Genomic DNA, 17,278 nt, shown 5'->3' with positions numbered 1-17,278 from the left:
TCTGACTGGCTGGACTCCCTCGTCTTGATGTGCGTTTCTGTGGTTAATTCTGAGTATTGCGTGCAGCTTAGGAGACATCACAGGGTTTGTAGTAATAGAGATTAGAAAAAGGATTATGAGTTGATAGCGCCTGACCCTGATGAGAGAGTTTGTTTTCCTTCTTTGACTCAGGGGGAACACCCCTTCTTTCATGCTTATGACTACTTTTTTAGCCAAATGAACATCACCATTCCTTTTACTTCCTTTGAGACCGACTTGTTGTGGTCCTGTAACATTGCTCCTTCTTAAGTTCACCCAAACTCGTGGGGCTTTATAAAGATCTTCCAATTATTGTGCCAAGAACTGGATGTCCGACCTTCTCAAACTCTCTTTCTTTACCTTTTTGTTTTGATGAAGCCTGGGGCAGCTAAGAAGAAGGCTTCTTGGATTTCTTTCCGAGCTTCCCAGGGAAAGAAAGTTTTTTCTATGTATGATGAATCTTTTAGGGATTTCAAAAACTATTACTTCAAGGTCCGAGCTGTTGAAGGAGCTCGGCCTTTCTTCTTAGAACAGAATAATGAGTCTGCCTTCCCCTTATGCTGGCAACAGAATATGGTAGTGTCTAGATATACTTGGAAAATGTTGGATGAGGTTGAGCAGGCTTTTGTACATGTACTAGAGGAGAATTGGGGGGAGCCTCCCCATCTCGATACAAAAATGTTCTTGGGGAATCCTTCCCTCCTTCGAACTGAATTGGGTAGCTGCCAATTTTTTTTTAGCTTTGTCTTTGTTATTTTGTTTGTTTTGTCAATCCATCTCTTTCTAACTTGCAACTTTGGTTTTGCTGCCTTATTTTTTCAGAGATGGTAAAGACTACTGACTCCATGAAGGCTTTTAAGAGGGCGAGAAAGGCAACTACTGCCCAGAATAACTCGACCAAAGGTCCTGGGGAGGGATCTTCTAATGTTAAACTGAGGAGTTCGACCTTGGACACTTCTGGGCCGAGGAAGATTATCCCAACTCCCCAGGTTCGTTTGGCTCCTTCTGATCCTACCCAAGCAACCTCTAGCGCTGCTTCTCCCTCTGCTACTAGTCCTCCTCCAAAGAAGCAAAAGACTGTTGAACCTTATAATCTGGATGCCCCTGACTTCGATGCTGTGGGGTTTGTTGATAACCAGATTGCCCCTTATGGCCGACTTCCTATGGATGACATGTCTATCCTGCACCATCTGGATTTCATTACCAGAAGTAGTGTTCGGATGGCGCACATGGGTGCGGCTTTGTTTCACTCAATCCAAGATTCTCCCATCCATGCGACGAAAGAGTTTATGCTGGAAGCCAAGTCAGAGTATGACAGGATTAAGGGTTGAAGGATGAGCTGGACGCCAGAGTTATTAAACTGGAGCTGGATGTAGAAAAAGAAAAATCCAGGGATGTTGCTGCGGAGGCTGCTGCGAATCTGGCCGAGGAGATGGCCAAGAAGTCGAAGGAGAGTTATACCCGTACCTATGGTGAGCTGTTGGAGGCTAGGGAGAGGTTGGAGTCTGCTCATGCTGACTATGCCGAGCTCCAGGGTCATCTTGTGGGCAGTGTGACTGATGCGTATGAGAACCTAAAAGCTCAGGTCCGAGTTCTTGCTCCCGAGCTTGACCTGAGTCTTTTTTAGTTTGGATAATGTTGTTGAGGATGGAAAAATCATCCCTGCCCCGGATAAGGATGAAGGAGAAGATCATCCCCCTATGCCACCAGTTAAAGCCTCTGTAGCCGCGACATCTTCAAATCGTTCTGTCGAAGTCGACCATTCCCAACCCGATCCGGATCGCGAGATACTCAATCGTGAGGATGGGACTGTGGACGCGACTCCTTTGAAGACTATTCCCCCTTCTACAACTCAGGGTGATGCTGCTGAGGAGAACTGAACCCTTGATGACTTTTCTTTGATGTATTTTTTGTATAGCCCGATCTGTGGGCTTTCTTAAACTCTGTTTTATTGTAATTGAGCCCTGGTGTGGCCTTGACATTTTAGTTGCTTTTCTTAGTAACTTTCTTTAGGAAAAACAAATGCTTTTAAACTCCTAAGGTCGACCTTCGGGTGGCCTTCTGAGTTTTTATTGTAGTAACTTTTTCCTGCAACCTTTGATGCTTCCAGGAATCTTTAGAGTGTTGGATTTTTCTATCCGACCTCTTTGATTGCCTTTGTGTTTGTTTGTTTCCTGTTTTAGTCGGAGTGACCTTTGGCTAGCTTTGTTTGATGACTTGCTAATGTTCTTTATGGAACTTTTTTAGTCCGAACAATTTTGATGGCTTTTTGCGTGGTTGTGGCTTTTTAGGTCGAGTTGTGTCGCACGCCTTTCATTGGTCCGACTTCTCGTGTCGATCCGATCTGTAGTTATTGGTCGACTTCACTTGTCTATTCTTCTCAAGTTATTTTTAGTAATCCATTTTACTTAGGGCTGGCCAGGCCTCCTTCTATGGATTACTTTTTATAACTTTGTCGCTTTGATTGGTCCGGTCCGACTTCTTCTTGGTCAGGCCTTTCTAAGTTATTTCTAGTAATCCATTTTTTTTCAGACCTCGTCAGGCCTCTTTCTATGGCTTACTTTTTATAAATTTTGTAGCTTTCATGTCGATTGGTCCGACTTCTTCATCTCGGTGCCTTTTAAGTTATTTTTAGCAATCCATTTTTACTCAGACCTCGTCAGGCCTCTTTCTATGGATTACTTTTTATAACTTTTGTCGCTTTTATGTCGATTGGTCCGACTTCTTCATGTCGGTCCATTCCAAGTTATTTTTAGCAATCCATTTTTACTCAGACTTCGTCAGACCTCTTTCTATGGACTACTTTTTATAACTTTTGTCGCTTTTATGTCGATTGGTCTGACTTCTTCATGTCGGTCCATTCTAAGTTATTTTTAGCAATCCATTTTTACTCAGACCTCATCAGGCCTCTTTCTATGGATTACTTTTTATAACTTTTTGTAGCTTTCACATTAATCTATTTTTATCGCTTTTTCATCTTGCCGATTTTGTCGAAGTTGGACGGTGAGTTTGGTTCTCACTAGGTCGACCTTGTCGAAGTCGGGTGGTGAATTTTGTTTTCACCTTGCCAACCTTTGTAGAATTTCGGACGATGAATTCGATTTCATCATGGTCAGGCGGTGAATTTGATTTTCACCTTACCGACCTGTAGCTTTGTAATCAGGCAATGGATTTTTGCATTCAGATTAATGCGTCTTTGTAAAGAAACTTTGTAGAAAATCTGAAAAGTTTTGTTCCAATAGAAAGTAGACATATAGGCAAATAAAATATATACATGTGAGTGTTTACCCCCTCTAAGTCAGGCGATTTTACAGATCTTGGCTTGGTGCCTCATTAAAAAATCTTTTCAGGAAAAAGAGTGCACCTTGACCTAAGATCTTTATTACCTCTAACTATAATACCTTCTTAGGTTGCAGGCATGCCACGACCTTGGTAGCTCTCGCCCCTCGAGTTCGGACAACTTGTAGTAGCCTTTTCTTAGTACCTCTGTGACTCGGTAGGGTCCTTTCCAGTTAGCTGCTAACTTCCCCTCTCCTGGTTGACTTGTTCTGATATCATTTCGGATTAGGATGAGGTCGTTGTTGCCAAAACTTCGTTGTAATGCGTTTTGATTGTATCTTGATGCCATTCAACGTTTTAACGCTTCTTCCCATATCCGAGCTCTTTCTCGAATTTCTGGAAGTAGGTCGAGCTCTTCCCTTTGAAGTTAGGAGTTGGCCTCTTCACTGTAGTGGATTGTTCTGGGGGAACCTTTTTTGACCTCCACTGGGATCATTGCCTCCATTTCGTAAGCCAGTCGGAAAGGTGATTCCCTTGTGGTGGAGTGTGGAGTTGTTCGATATGCCCATAGGACTTGTGGGAGCTCTTCAGTCCAGGCTCCTTTTGCGTCCTGTAGTCTCCGTTTTAACCCAACCAATATGACTTTGTTAGCTGCTTCTGCTTGTCCATTAGCTTGTGGGTGTTCTACGGATGTAAATTGATGCTTTATCTTCAAGTCTACCACCAACTTCCTGAAGCCTGTGTCCGTGAATTGAGTTCTATTGTCTGTGGTGATGGAGTAAGGAATCCCAAACCTTGTAACAATGTTCCTGTATAAGAATTTCCAACTTCTTTGAGCAGTGGCATTAGCTAGGGGCTCTGTCTCAATCCATTTTGTGAAGTAATCTACTCCTACAATAAGGAACTTGACTTGTCCCGATCCTTGGAGAAAGGGTCCAAGGAGGTCGAGTCCCCATTTCGCGAATGGCCAAGGTGATGTTACGCTGATGAGCTCCTCTGGTGGGGCAATGTGGAAGTTAGCATGCTTCTGACATAGTCGACATGTCTTTACGAACTCTGTTGCTTTCTTTTGCAGAGTCGGCCAAAAGAATCCGGCTCGGAGTACCTTTTTGGATAGAGCTCGTGCTCCAAGATGGTTGCCACATATGCCACTGTGTATTTCTTCCAAGACATCCTTTGTGTTGGAGGTCGGCACACATTTTAGTAAGGGTGTGGAGATCCCCCTCTTGTATAGGATGTTATTTATAATGGTATAGTACTGTGCTTCTCATCTCAACTTCTTTACCTCCTTCTTATCTGTAGGGAATGCCTCTAATTTGAGGTAGTTGATGATAGGGGTCATCCATCCTTGATCTTGACCTGATACGGCCAAGACCTTTTCTTCCTCCGAGATCGATGGGTTTTGCAGTATTTCTTCGATGAGGCTTCTATTATTGCCCCCTGGTTTGGTGCTGGCTAATTTTGAGAGTGCATCAGCTCGAGCATTCTATTCCCGAGGTATATGGCGAACCTCATATTCCCCAAGTTGTTCGAGCTGTTCCTTAGTTTTGTCCAGGTACTTTTTCATGGTAGGGTCCTTAGCTTAGTAAGTTCGTGCTATTTGCGAGGTGACTACTTGTGAATTGCTGAAGACGATAAGCTTTTGAACTCCCACTTCCTTAGCCAGTCTCAAACCAGCTAGTGATGCCTCATATTCGGCCTGGTTGTTTGAAGCAGGGAACTCAAATTTTAGGGAGAGCTCGATTTGGGTTCCCTGGTCGCTTTCTATTATCACACCTGTACCACTCTCGATTTTGTTTGAAGAGCCGTCTACAAAGAGATTCCATTTTGTAGGAGTTCCCGGGGTGTCAGTGTACTCAGCAATAAAATCGGCCAAATATTGGGACTTGATGGCCGTCCGAGCTTCATATTGAAGATCGAACTCAGATAGCTCGACTGACCACTGTAGAATTCTTCCAGCTAAGTCTGTCTTCTGTAGAATGCCTTTTATGGGTTGGTTAGTCCGAACTTTGATGGTGTGAGCTTGAAAATATGGGCGAAGCCGTCGAGAAGTTAGTTGATTGATGCCAAGGCATCATAGGCTAGTTTCACTAGCATTTTTTCTGTTAGTTTTAGTTGTTTTATGCATTTTCTTGAGCTTAAAGTAACCAAAAATGGTTAAATGAAGAACAAAGTAATGAACCATCCAAACAATATGATTTTGATGCAAATTCCATGAGTTTTAGTTGTATTACTTAAATGCTATGAATGAAAGATTTCTCATGAAATTTTGCAAGACTTTGATGCAATTGTTTGGATGATTTCAGGGAAGAAGAGGCTAAGCAAGGAAGCAACAAAATCAATAAAGGAAGCTTGTATATCAAATGGGGAGTTTAAGTTCCAGTTTAAGCCTAAACTGGAGCTTAAACGCCAAAATCATGAAGGATAAGAAATGCTGGGATTGAAGTTTAACCTCCAGTTTGACCTCAAACTGGAGGTTAAACGCCAGAATGAAAAGCCTCACTTAAGGAGCATTCCACGTTTAACCTCCAGTTTGACCTCAAACTGGAGGTTAAACGCCAGAATGAGTATGCCACCCAGGGAGGAGTTCCACGTTTAACCTCCAGTTTGACCTCAAACTGGAGGTTAAACGCCAGAACCAGGAAGAGTACCAGGGGCCATTCCACGTTTAAGCTCCAGTTTGACTCAAACTGGAGCTTAAACGTGTTCGATAGTTTCTCCACTCCAGGGTTGCTCTCTCCAAGCTTCCACGTTTAACCTCCAGTTTGACCTCAAACTGGAGGTTAAACGTGTTCGATAGTTTCTCCACTCCAGGGTTGCTCTCTCCAAGCTTTCACGTTTAACCTCCAGTTTGACCTCAAACTGGAGGTTAAACGTGTTCGACACCTCCAGGGCCACCATTCCAAGCTTCCACGTTTAACCTCCAGTTTGACCTCAAACTGGAGGTTAAACGTGGTCGACCTCCAGTATGCCTACACCCCTTTCCACGTTTAACCTCCAGTTTGACCTCAAACTGGAGGTTAAACGTGTTCGACCTCCAGGATGCCTCATTCCTTTTCCACGTTTAACCTCCAGTTTAACCTTAAACTGGAGGTTAAACGTGTTCGACTACATTACTCTCCAGGGCTACCATTCTTCCATTTCCACGTTTAAGCTTCAGTTTAACCTTAACTGAAGCTTAAACGTGCTTCTACAAATGGCCTCACTGGAAGTGTCTGGCGTTTAAGTTGCAGTTTAAGCTTAAACTACAACTTAAACGCCACTCTTCAAAAGGGGTTTCTGGGCCAAAAATATTGTGATTTAAGTTAGTCTTTGAGCACAAGTATTAACTTAAACTTACTTTGGTATGAAACCCAATTGAATATCATGGTTTATGGGATTGGGCCTGAAGGATTGATGAGTTTGAAATCTCAATTTATTGAGTCATGTGTCATTATTTGATTATCACTAAGTTGGCTCAATAAATGTTACAGGATCTGGATCAACAACCTCATCAAGATTATGGATCATAAACCCAAGGCAAAAGGAAAGCAAGGAGAGGCCTCAAAGCCCAAGAAGCACAACTGAAGCTCAATATAGAAAGTGTATAAATAGGATAGAAGTTAAGTTAGAGAGGATTTTTACTTTCACTTTCAGCTAGTTTCCTTTTCTTTGTAATTGAATTCAGAGCTATGATTCACTAAACCCCCTTTCATTGGGTTAGGGAGCTCTATTGTAATTCAATGAATCAATAATAGTTTATCTTCTTCTTCAATCTTTTCTCTTGAATTTTGTTAGAAAGCTTCTCGATCTAATTCCATTGAGTAGTTGTCTTGGGAAAGAGACTACTCATACTTGGAATCCTTCGGAGCCTTGGGAAAGGAATGGAGGATTCATGCTAGAGAAGCTTTCTCACAGTGGATTGGATTGGGGTTTGGATGGATATTGTGACATGTAATCCTACCAAATTGTGGTTCATGAAATTGTGTGGTATAATCAGTGATCAAGCATCATCTCTTCTTATGAACATTTAAACCAAGGGATTGGGAATTTGTTTGTTTTTAGAGAGCATTGGTGAGCCAAGGAATTGGGATCCAATCATATAAGATTGCCAAGCAAAAGTCAATGAATGCATTGGTTGAGGAAGAGATTTACATGTTTTGATTCGGAGATTTCAATATCTCCTAAACCCAATGAATTCCCCATTTCTGATTTCCACTTTCTCTTTACATTCTGCAATTCAATTCTTGCAATCATCCCCATTCCCTTTTAATTTCAGCAATTTACATTCTGCTCTTTAATTCATGCAATTTAAGATTCAGCCATTTAATTTTCTTGTCATTTACTTTTCCCGCCAATTTTACATTCCGCAATTATCATCTCAATTCTTGATTCCGCTCAACTAGAACACACTTCTAATCCGAATTGCTCACTCAACCAATCCTTGTGGGATTCGACCTCACTCTATTGTGAGTTTTTACTTGACGACGATAACCGGTGCACTTGCCGGAAGGAATTTTGCCGATCGTGCAATTTCCTAAATCGTAGCATAACACATTTATGCGCATCAAGTTTATGGCGCCGTTGCCGGGGATTGGTTTTCGATTGACAATTCTCAAATTGGAAGCTAACTAGATTGAGCAATTTTCTCTTGCTTTGTTAATTCTGTTCTAGCTACTTGTTGAATTTTAATTTCTGCACTTGGTTACATGCTTTCTTTCTTTATGCCTTTAAATTCATGCAACTAACTCACTGACTCACTAACTGTTTGATTTAATTCCTCAATTGATCTAACCATACTCTTCCATTAACCAAGAGTATTTTACTTGTTTGTGTTTGAGCTGTGTTCTTGTATGACAGGTAGGAGAGGAGAGACATCAACTCCTCCATATACCGAACCGGAAAGGACCCTTCATAGACTTAGAAGGGAAGCAAGAGGGAAGAGAGTAGTGGGAGAAGAGGAATCTGAAGGAGAATCTGAGGACAATTTTGAGGAAGCTCTAGATCTCAACATGGATAGAGAAGTTCACAACCATGAGAGAGCTGATGGAAACAATGCCATTCCTGAGAGGAGGGTTCTTAGTTCATACATAAACCCAACCTCTGGGAATTGTGGTAGTAGCATCCAGAAACCACCCATTCAGGCCAACAATTTTGAGCTCAAGCCACAGCTAATATCATTGGTGGAAAATCATTGTTCCTTTGGAGGAAGTGCTAATGAAGACCCAAACCAACATCTCACAAAGTTCCTGAGAATTTGTGACACTGTGAAGTCCAATGGAGTCCAGGAAGATGCCTATAAACTGCTCTTGTTCCCATTTTCACTTAGGGACAAGGCAGCTAAGTGGCTGGAATCATTCCCAAGGGGGAGTCTAACCACATGGGATGAGGTGGAAGGCAAGTTTCTGGCACGTTTCTACCCTCCACAAAAGGTCAATAGGCTTCGATCTGAGGTCCAGACTTTTAGACAACAAGATGGTGAAACTCTCTACGAGGCATGGGAGAGATTCAAGGACTTGACAAGGAAATGCCCACCAAACATGTTCCATGATTGGGTGCAATTGCACATCTTCTATGATGGGCTCTCTTATGAATCAAGGAAGGCTGTAGACCATTCATCAGGAGGTTCATTGAACAAGAAAAAGACCGTGGAAGAAGCCATTGAAGTGATTGAGACAGTGGCTGAGAATGAGTACTACTATGCATCAGAAAGGCACAACACTAAGGGAGTCATGGAGCTGAACCATGTGGATACAATTCTAGCCCAAAACAAGGTGTTTGCCAAGCAACTAGCAGAGCTTACCAGGCAATTAGAAACAAAGCAAGTGGCTGCAATACACACACAAGATCAAGAGGAAGAAGGCATTGAAGGAGGTGATTGGGAAGAGGCCAATTATGTGGGAAACCAACAAAGGCAATCATATGATCCACACTCCAACACTTACAACCCAGGCTGGAGAAACCACCCAAACTTTGGGTGGGGAAACCAACAAACCCAACCACAAAACCACAAACCTTACAACCACAACCAACAAAACAATTCCTCATACCAAAACTCCAACCAAAGATCATACCAAGCCACACAAAACACTTACCCCCAATCATCATATCAAGGCCAAAATAATCAACATACCCAACCTAATCCGAACCAACAATTTCAAGATCAATTAAACCGGATGGAAGGAATGATGGCAACCATGAGCCAAGACATAATTGAATTGAAAAGCTTCAGGGATGATGTGAGGACTACCTTAAGAAACCATGGTGAAAAACTCAAATGGATGGAATCTCTAGTAGGAGAGCTATCTCGACAGGCCCCCAAATCAACTGCAGTGTTCCCTAGTGACACAGAAAAGAATCCTAAAGGTGAACAAAAGAGAGTAAGATGGGAAGAATGCAAGGCCATCACCATATTGAAGGAAGTCTCAGAAGAAGAAGGAATCAGGTCCTCACAGCAGGAACCAGAAATCTTGAAAGAAGGTGTGGAAGAAGTTAAGCAGGAAGGTGGAACTGAGCAAGCCAAGGATCTGCAAAAAGGCATGATGGAAGTATACCAACCAAAAGCACCATTTCCTGAAAGGTTAGGAGGAGGTGAAAAAAAGAAAACCTATTCAAGGTTTCTAGAGACATTTAACTCTCTTCATGTCAATATTCCTTTTCTTGAGATTCTTCATCAAATGCCCACACACATCAAGTATTTAAAGGAATTGTTAAGCAAGAAAAGAGTTTTGAAGGGAGGACAAACTGTAACAATGAACAAAGAATGCAGTGCTCTCATCAAGAAGGACACCCTCTATAAGAAAACGGACCCAGGAAGTTTTCATATCCCTTGCATCATTGGGGAAACAAAAATTGACAGAGGATTCTGTGATCTAGGAGCTAGCATAAATGTGATGCCTCTAACTCTTATGAAGAGGCTACAACTGAATGAGGTGAGATCCACTGATGTAATCATACAGCTGGCTGACAAAACTCAGAAGCAAGCTGAAGGGGTAGTTGAAAATGTGCTGGTGAAAGTGGGAGATTATTACTTCCCCACAGACTTTGTCATTGTGGACATGGAGGAAAGCTATTTGCACCCTATAATTCTGGGCAGACCATTTCTAGCCACTACTAGAGCGCTCATAGATGTAGAACAAGGAGAACTAATTCTGAGAATACATGATGAACAGCTCATTTTCAAAGTCTTCAAACCTGCATCTGAGCCTGAACCAGAACCTGAGAAGCCTAAAGATGATAGTAGCCATCCGTGTTTGGAGGAAAGTAATCCAGCAGCTGAGACTCTAAAACAGTCATTGGAAGGCAAACAAGAGTTGCAAGAGTTAGAGCCACAAGAATCAGTGGAAATAGATCAGAAGGATCCTCCTGACATAAAGGGCAATGAAGAAATCCTCAAGAGAAAGGGAAGAGTGATAGGGAGATTGCCAAGAGGATGGAGAAACAAGAAAATTCCCACTGAAGGTTTTTCTCCAGGAGATAAAGTGATCTCAAGTCATTATCTGCCAATCCCACCTGGCCTCAAGACCATTCCTTCTCAGCTCCCTCAAGTGTTCACAATAAAGAAAGTTCTTTCTTTGGAACATTTAGAGGTCATGAATGAATCAAGAGGGGACGTTTTCATAGTGAGAGGAGAGGACGTCAAGCACTACAATCCACCCTAACAAGGGACAACCGTCAAGCTAGTGACGTTAAAGAAGCGCTTCATGGGAGGCAACCCATGTTTTTAGTATCCTTAATCTTTAGTGCTTTGCTTTACATCTAATAAAGAATGGTTTCTTATGCATGAACTTGAATCCTCAGGACAACTATTGATTAAGTGCACTAAACCATGCATGCAAATTACAATTGGTCACTAAGTTTGGTGTGCCTGATGGCACTCCCAAATCTTACTCAAATTGAATTCCATCTTTCATTCAAGGTGCACAACCAAACATTAAGTTTGGTGTTCTTTTTGAACACAGTTTATGAAAAGCAAGAAGTTCCTCTGGATTTCAAAATTCATGACAAGTATACCATTCATATGTTTTAATGCTTTAGTTTCAATTACTTAGGGTAGTCACTTTGTTTAGAATCAAAGAGCCAAGGTGACTATGATTTATTAGAAATATGCACACTCATTAAGGACAACCAATATGGATTTCATGTCATCAGGAGACTTAACCAAAAACTAAGTTTGGTGTCCAAATAATAAGTGCTCATACATGTAGAAGTCACGGCTATAAGCTCATAAAGACAAGCATTGATTTACATGTGCAAATACTATTCATAATTCACATGGACCGAAAAATGATAGCAAATTTGTTTGTTTGTGCAGGTACAAAAGAAAGACAAAAATGGAGGAAAAAGACAAAGGGTGGTACGTGCTTGGTCAAAAAGAAAATTCATAAATCTTTGAAACTAACACATGGGAAAAGGAAGTTCTGCAAGAAAAGAAAGCTACATGTACAACCTAATGCATCCAGAATACTTCCAAGAAAATGAAAAGCCAATCGTCCTTATCTACAATTCATATATTTACCATCAAGCCACCCTTCACAAACCACCCTAGCCGTTCATTTTTCACTCATGGGCACTATAAAGAACCACTTGGGGAACGAGTCCCACACCATCAATCCTCCTTCATACACTTTTTCCTTCATCATAGCATAACCATCTCTTACCGAAAACAATCTCACCACACCTCCAACAACACTTCTTGCTTCACCTTGTCAACTTTAGTTGTCACTTACTAAAATGGCAGCTTCATCTAGCCACAAAAGAAGAAAAGACAAGCAGCCAATGGAGGAAAACAGGGGATTCGATGCATGGAGATACAGATCAGTGTTCCATGAAATTCAAGCCGAATGGATGAGACCTAAAACGGTACTAGCTGAGGTCCCCTTTGAACTTGAAAAGGATGAGTTCCCAGGTGTTTGGGAAAAGATCAAAAAGAGGAAGTGGGAGCTCCTAACTAAGCCAATCACTAGAATCAACATCAACTTGGTGAAGGAGTTTTATGCAAATGCAGTAAGGGAGGATCAAACCAAGAACCCCACATACAAAAGCTATGTGAGAGGGGTGGAGGTTGACTTCAGTCCCAAAGCAATCATGAAAACTCTTGGCCTGAAAAACATAAATTTCAGCCAAGCAAGTTATGACGAAAGGATGAGAGGAGAACCTGACTATACAACTATTGCTGAAGACCTTTGTGCCATCAGAGCTGAATGGGTGAGAAAAACAAGAGGGGCTCCAAGAGTCTTGAGAAGAGGAGACCTAACACCTGAAGCTAAAGGGTGGTATGCAATAGTTAGGAGATCCATCCTACCCACTGCAAACTCTTCAGAAATAGTCCCTAAAAGAGCCATCTTGCTACATTGCATTATGGTTGGAGGAGAGATCAAAGTTCATAAACTCATTGCTGAACAGATACAAGAGTTTAGTGAGAAAAGTGACCCTGAATCCTGGCTTCATTTCCCTAGCACCATCATTAGACTATGCATCGATGCCAAAGTACCACTTGAGGATGAAAGACCTAATTGGCTATATCCTGGGCTGGCCATAACTGCACACAGAATGACTCTTGGCCCAACTCCTCCAAGACATACAAGAAGAAGAAATGAAGAAGGGCAACAAGTGGAAGCCGAGCAAGAAGCAGAACAAGAAAGACAAGAAGGAGAAGACAGAGAAGAAGAGCAAGAAGAGCAAGCAACTCCTGAAAGAAGACAACGTATTCCCAGAGACCCCATGGATATGAGCAGAATGCAGGAAATCATGGAAGGAATGTCTCAGCAATACACGAGGTCTCAGGAAAGACAAGAGGACTTTCATCTAAAAATGATGGATATGCAAAGGAACTTTGAATCAAGATTCTTTGATCTGCAAAGGGAACAAATCTACACTTACAGGAATCCTTCAGCCACATATGCCAACACCAAGATGCCAATGTCTTGGCAATCAAGGAAGCCACTACTTTACAGAATGCAAGATACTCAGTCCAAGCTGACTACAACATCAGTTCGCAAATCAAGCTTAACTACATAGGGGAACATCTACACAAGATGGACCCAGCATTCCCAGCTTATGATGAGTATTTCAAAGGGAGGAAAGAAGGAGAAATAAACAAGGCAATGATCCTTGAAAAGGGAGTGGAAGAAACGATGAAAAAGGCTGGATTCTGGAAAAAGCTCATAAGAAAAGACAAAGGAAGCACAAGTGGTCAAAAAGAGGCAGGAAGCAAGAAGAAGCAGGATCCCAAGAATTAAGAAGAACCAAGCAATAAATAAGAGGTGGTCTCGTTCCTTAATAATCAAATGATAATTGGTGACTTGTCTTTATGAATGTTTTCATCATAAGTCATTTAAGTGTTAGGTGGAGTCTTTTTTTTTTTTTTTTTATGAGTCATTTTTTTTTTAGTATGTGTGTTGTTAAGTGCTTTGAATAAAGTGAATGCCTAGATGTTTGGATATAACTTCACCTTCTTAAACAAGTGCGTACCATGCTTGTTCTGTTTCAAAAATAAAAGAAATGTTTGAACAAAAGTAACTTGGCTAAATTAGTGACAAATCAAGTAGAATTAAGTGGTGGTATGCATGCTTGATTGTTTAGTCACATCACTAATATTAGAGTGTAGAATTATCAATTTTTAGGTAGAATTAAAAATTGTCTATGGATCTTGATGAATAAATGTCTTTGGCTATGAAAAAGAAAGAAAAAGGAAAAGAAAAAGCCACGGAAAAAGGCAACCAAAAAGCAAAAAAAATTGAGAAAATAAGCTAGGCACCAATGGTTTGAACTCCTGAGACAAATGCCTGTGGTGTTTATGTATTAAGGATATGCTTGGATGAATAGGTTCTGAGGAGTGTTTCAACACTTGGTAACTTGGGTTAACTAACCCGGGATTATCAACCAAAAGTCCATTATCAAGAGCAACCTCAATACAAAACATTTAGTCACACAAAGAGGTGCTGGGCACCAATGTCTCAAGAAGAAATGTGAACTAAAATGCCTAAGGTGGATATGTGTAGTGCACTGATAAGAAAAAGAAAATGCCAAAGGCTTGTGCAACACATGACACTAAGCAAACAAGGAGCAAAAGAAGCTCTAAGAAAAAGAAAAGAAAAAACAAAGAAGAGAAAAGTGCTGAAGACATAAGAATAACAAGAGGCCATAGCAATTTTTGATGGATGCAATGAAAAAGTGATAATCCTACCTGATAAGTATGAAAAAGTGATGCTGCAACTATCTGCATAAAACCCTTCTGATGAACTTCAAATGCTTGCTAATATAGCCAATGTATTTACTTTCTGTTCATACTTTCTTCTCAAATAACTCAGGACTTGCTTAGGGACAAGCAAGTATTAAGTTTGGTGTTGTGATGCCAAGGCATCATAGGCTAGTTTCACTAGCATTTTTTCTGTTAGTTTTAGTTGTTTTATGCATTTTCTTGAGCTTAAAGTAACCAAAAATGGTTAAATGAAGAACAAAGTAATGAACCATCCAAACAATATGATTTTGATGCAAATTCCATGAGTTTTAGTTGTATTACTTAAATGCTATGAATGAAAGATTTCTCATGAAATTTTGCAAGACTTTGATGCAATTGTTTGGATGATTTCAGGGAAGAAGAGGCTAAGCAAGGAAGCAACAAAATCAATAAAGGAAGCTTGTATATCAAATGGGGAGTTTAAGTTCCAGTTTAAGCCTAAACTGGAGCTTAAACGCCAAAATCATGAAGGATAAGAAATGCTGGGATTGAAGTTTAACCTCCAGTTTGACCTCAAACTGGAGGTTAAACGCCAGAATGAAAAGCCTCACTTAAGGAGCATTCCACGTTTAACCTCCAGTTTGACCTCAAACTGGAGGTTAAACGCCAGAATGAGTATGCCACCCAGGGAGGAGTTCCACGTTTAACCTCCAGTTTGACCTCAAACTGGAGGTTAAACGCCAGAACCAGGAAGAGTACCAGGGGCCATTCCACGTTTAAGCTCCAGTTTGACTCAAACTGGAGCTTAAACGTGTTCGATAGTTTCTCCACTCCAGGGTTGCTCTCTCCAAGCTTCCACGTTTAACCTCCAGTTTGACCTCAAACTGGAGGTTAAACGTGTTCGATAGTTTCTCCACTCCAGGGTTGCTCTCTCCAAGCTTTCACGTTTAACCTCCAGTTTGACCTCAAACTGGAGGTTAAACGTGTTCGACACCTCCAGGGCCACCATTCCAAGCTTCCACGTTTAACCTCCAGTTTGACCTCAAACTGGAGGTTAAACGTGTTCGACCTCCAGTATGCCTACACCCCTTTCCACGTTTAACCTCCAGTTTGACCTCAAACTGGAGGTTAAACGTGTTCGACCTCCAGGATGCCTCATTCCTTTTCCACGTTTAACCTCCAGTTTAACCTTAAACTGGAGGTTAAACGTGTTCGACTACATTACTCTCCAGGGCTACCATTCTTCCATTTCCACGTTTAAGCTTCAGTTTAACCTTAACTGAAGCTTAAACGTGCTTCTACAAATGGCCTCACTGGAAGTGTCTGGCGTTTAAGTTGCAGTTTAAGCTTAAACTACAACTTAAACGCCACTCTTCAAAAGGGGTTTCTGGGCCAAAAATATTGTGATTTAAGTTAGTCTTTGAGCACAAGTATTAACTTAAACTTACTTTGGTATGAAACCCAATTGAATATCATGGTTTATGGGATTGGGCCTGAAGGATTGATGAGTTTGAAATCTCAATTTATTGAGTCATGTGTCATTATTTGATTATCACTAAGTTGGCTCAATAAATGTTACAGGATCTGGATCAACAACCTCATCAAGATTATGGATCATAAACCCAAGGCAAAAGGAAAGCAAGGAGAGGCCTCAAAGCCCAAGAAGCACAACTGAAGCTCAATATAGAAAGTGTATAAATAGGATAGAAGTTAAGTTAGAGAGGATTTTTACTTTCACTTTCAGCTAGTTTCCTTTTCTTTGTAATTGAATTCAGAGCTATGATTCACTAAACCCCCTTTCATTGGGTTAGGGAGCTCTATTGTAATTCAATGAATCAATAATAGTTTATCTTCTTCTTCAATCTTTTCTCTTGAATTTTGTTAGAAAGCTTCTCGATCTAATTCCATTGAGTAGTTGTCTTGGGAAAGAGACTACTCATACTTGGAATCCTTCGGAGCCTTGGGAAAGGAATGGAGGATTCATGCTAGAGAAGCTTTCTCACAGTGGATTGGATTGGGGTTTGGATGGATATTGTGACATGTAATCCTACCAAATTGTGGTTCATGAAATTGTGTGGTATAATCAGTGATCAAGCATCATCTCTTCTTATGAACATTTAAACCAAGGGATTGGGAATTTGTTTGTTTTTAGAGAGCATTGGTGAGCCAAGGAATTGGGATCCAATCATATAAGATTGCCAAGCAAAAGTCAATGAATGCATTGGTTGAGGAAGAGATTTACATGTTTGATTCGGAGATTTCAATATCTCCTAAACCCAATGAATTCCCCATTTCTGATTTCCACTTTCTCTTTACATTCTGCAATTCAATTCTTGCAATCATCCCCATTCCCTTTTAATTTCAGCAATTTACATTCTGCTCTTTAATTCATGCAATTTAAGATTCAGCCATTTAATTTTCTTGTCATTTACTTTTCCCGCCAATTTTACATTCCGCAATTATCATCTCAATTCTTGATTCCGCTCAACTAGAACACACTTCTAATCCGAATTGCTCACTCAACCAATCCTTGTGGGATTCGACCTCACTCTATTGTGAGTTTTTACTTGACGACGATAACCGGTGCACTTGCCGGAAGGAATTTGCCGATCGTGCAATTTCCTAAATCGTAGCATAACACATTTATGCGCATCATTGATGACAAGTCATCTTAGCCTAGTTTCACTAGCCTTTTTCTTTTGTTTTCAATTGATTTATGCACTTTCTTAAGCCATAAGCAAGCCAATTGGGTAGATTTCCATGTTTCCTTTGATTCAATCAACCATGGATGAATTCATGCACTTTCATGAGATTTTATGC

At 40.9% G+C, this 17,278-nt stretch overlaps 1 non-coding gene across 1 annotated transcript; it reads right to left on the bottom strand.

Annotated features, from left to right (window-relative positions):
• Positions 1–8,714: 8,714 nt before the first annotated feature.
• Positions 8,715–8,818, bottom strand: LOC112781940 (small nucleolar RNA R71). Its single transcript, XR_003192685.1, has one exon. It is a non-coding gene; the product is annotated as a small nucleolar RNA R71 (small nucleolar RNA).
• Positions 8,819–17,278: the final 8,460 nt, after the last annotated feature.

The sequence above is a fragment of the Arachis hypogaea genome, chromosome 19, assembly GCF_003086295.3.
Source record: "Arachis hypogaea cultivar Tifrunner chromosome 19, arahy.Tifrunner.gnm2.J5K5, whole genome shotgun sequence".
NCBI classification, from domain to species: Eukaryota; Viridiplantae; Streptophyta; class Magnoliopsida; order Fabales; family Fabaceae; genus Arachis; species Arachis hypogaea.
The sequence above is the reverse complement of the archived record's forward strand: the minus strand, read 5'-3'. Positions and strand labels throughout refer to the sequence as shown.